This window comes from Oryzias melastigma, linkage group LG12 (genome assembly GCF_002922805.2).
Source record: "Oryzias melastigma strain HK-1 linkage group LG12, ASM292280v2, whole genome shotgun sequence".
In the NCBI taxonomy this organism is placed as follows: Eukaryota; Metazoa; Chordata; class Actinopteri; order Beloniformes; family Adrianichthyidae; genus Oryzias; species Oryzias melastigma.
Genome location: NC_050523.1, coordinates 506382 through 509711, shown reverse-complemented (window position 1 = coordinate 509711; position 3330 = coordinate 506382).

Below are 3330 nucleotides of genomic sequence, written 5' to 3'. Positions count from 1 at the left end.
CGGTCCAATAAACGCTGCTGACTCATGACTCAGGATTATTCCTCATAAAACTGCCGACTCATGACTCGAGATTCTTCCTCATAAACGCTGCTGACTCATGACTCAGGATTATTCCTCTTAAAACTGCTGACTCATGACTCGGGATTATTCTTCATAAAACTGCCGACTCATGACTCGGGATTATTCCTCATAAAACTGCTGACTCATGACTCGAGATTCTTCCTCATAAAAGATGCCGACTCATGACTCGGGATTATTCCTCTCATGATTTGGGATTATTCCTCTCATGATTTGGGATTATCCCTCATAAAACTGCCGACTCATGATTTGGGATTATCCCTCATAAAACTGCCGACTCATGACTTGGGATTATCCCTCATAAAACTGCCGACTCATCAGTTTCACAAACATGTTCCAGTTTTCTGATGTTCAGAAAACATTTTTCTAATTGTTACGAACATTTCAGCTTTAATGAAAAAGTCCTAAAGTCATCTAAACAGAACAAACATCCGGCAGTTTCCTGAAGTCAAACAGGATTAGATGTGGGATTATGAGGAATTTAACCTCAATCTGATGAGGACTCACAGCTTGACCAGAACCAGCAACGGTTTCCTGAAGGTTCCTGGACGCTGCAGGTCCATGTGGACGCTTGAAGAAGTTTCTGAAAGGAAATCCGACTTCCCACAAGACGGAATCTTGTTGATGTCTTTCCATCGGATCTCCTGAACCTTCAGGATCCTCGATTCTTCTGTCCATCTGGATCTCTCCTGAAAAAGTTCTTCTCTAAGATTCATTCTGGTCTTTCCTTTTTGATGCTGAAGAACATCTCCTCTCCTTCCTCCTCTTCTTAGTCTCCACCAACACTCGTCCAGTTTCCACCCTGAAGGTCAACAGCACTGCCAGCGGTCCTTATTAACCAGAACCGATCCGGTCTGGAAGTTCTGTTCATAATTGATCTGGTTCAGGTCTCATGCTTTTCCTCTGCATGGAGCCCAGCTGGAGACATGAGCGCCCCCCTGTGGTTAAGCACGACTGTTGATTGACAGCTGTAATCGTGGTCAAGCTCCGCCTCCTGAAGGTGAAATCCTGGCAGCTCCATGAGCAGGATGGACGGTCTGGAAGTCACGAGGAGATGATGGACGGATGAAGGAAACTCGTCTGGAAGAGACTGAGACTCTAGAAGATGGAAACAAAATCTGAGTTAAAGTTGAAGGTCCTTTAACCCTTTCACGAGGGAATGTTTAAAATTATATAAAAATATTTTCAAAGTGTTTTTGTTCAAACCAGTGATTCTAAATGAAGGTGATTCCTGGAGGAAGATCTCATCTTCAGGAGGAAGATCTCCTCATCTTCAATCCTGAATCCTTCCGTAGAGTCGACAGTCCTGCAGACGGCCACAGGGGGGCGCTGTTGGTCCGTGTTGGTGTCAGTGATCTCTCCTCAGTTTCATCCTCTGTTGTCTCCTTATCAAATGGGGGGGGGGTCATCAGGTCATGCATGGAAGTTGATCTTAAAGATGCGAGCTCCGCGGCGCCGGCGGGCCTCATGCAGCCCGGCGTTCCTCATCTTCATGAAACGTGACCTGCAGCTGAAGTGATGAGCGTGCCGCCGCGGCGCTCTGACGCTTTTCTCTCCGCATCTTTGTTAGAACCACCAGGAGGAAGGCAGCAGCTCGCTTTAACGCCATAATCTCATGAATGCATGCACGGATAATTCCAGGGATTATGTAATCCTGCTGTGGCTGTGGGCAGATCCAGAGACTGTGGTAAAACCGTCTATTAATGAAAGAGCTGGAGTCTTCTGCCACAGGTGTTCTGAGCTCCTCCCACACAGACTCATCATCTGACCCTCCCACTGCAGAGGATTCTGATCACATGGAGAATCTGAGGTTTCCGGATCCGCTGGAGATTTTCCCTCCGGCGTCGGAGGATGTGTCAGAACCACGAGTGTCTCAGCTCTCCTTGTTTGGTCCAGGTGTTCAGTCGTCTTCTAACGGAGGGAGATGTTTGACCTTTGACTTCAGATTGAACATTGTTCTGGATTATTAAACTGGTTCATTTCAGAGATCCGAATGAGTCCGATCTGAAACGGCCTGAAGTTCCTCAAAGTTCCGAAGTGGATCAGAGATCTGCAGCCTCGTGAATGTTGCTGGTTCCGGTCCCAGATGTTCGGATGTTTTAGTTCCACGTTTCCAAGTTTGAGAACGTTTTAACTCCGTTCTGTCAGAAATAATTCACCTGTTTCAGTTTGAACCAGATTTTCAGACATTTTTTTAAAATGATTTATTTGATCAAATCTTGTTGAATCTGATCTGGATTCTCCAGTTCTTAGCGGTTCAGGAACGGTTCATGTTTTCCTTCAGAATTGATCTGAAAAGTTTGAACTTCCTCAGATTCCTTTGATTCTGTCTGCAGACGTTTGCTCAGACAGAGACCTCAGAGAATGAACCTCCGGGATATTTGGTGGCTGAACTCTCAGATTGAAAGCGGGTTTCCCGCCTCAGATGGCTGCTGCTGCTGTTCTCTCATCCTGTTCAACCATCAGACTCTGCACTAAAAGAATCTCAGGGCTAAAAAAGAATCCGACACTTCCCGAGACGGCCGCCCGGACAGCTGCCACCTCCCCTGAAGGGAGATGACTGCTTCTGCTGGGATTCGAGTCTGAGCGCGGCCGTCCTCAGTCGGAGAGGATGCTGGGAGAAAAAGGAAAAGTCTTGGTCAAAAACAGCAGAAAGTGTCACAGGTGTCAGGATCGGCTCCAAACGAGTCTCTGACTTCATAGTGGGGCTGAGATGCTGCTTCACGGCCTGACGGAGAGCGCCCCCTGCCTGCAGATGAATGTGTCGGTTTCTATGAGGGTTTAAATTTAAATGGATTCATCTCTTCAAACTTGATACTCCTGTTTGCTGCTGATCAGCTGGATCAGGAGATCCAGGTTCTGTTAGACCAAATCCCCTGATCAGGTGATCAGGTGATCAGGTGATCAGGGGATCAGGGGATCAGGTGATCAGGGGATCAGGTGATCAGGTGATCAGGGGATCAGCACCAAGTCAGAAGAGAAACAGCAGAAAGACTGGAAGGATCGCAGATTCGAGCGGCGGTCTCTGACCTCTATGTACACAGGGATCAGATTAAAGTCGGATCAGATTGGACCTGGTTTGCTGCAGACAAGATGGAGCCGGACATCATCAGCCAGAAGTGGAGATGAAGCAGCTTATCCTGATCCAAAGTGCCCAAAACTGGATCTAAGAACTAAGAACGATTAAGATGATTAAGGCGGAAAAAACCGTAGCTGTAGGGACGCCAGTAAGAAGGACGTTTTTTAAGAGAT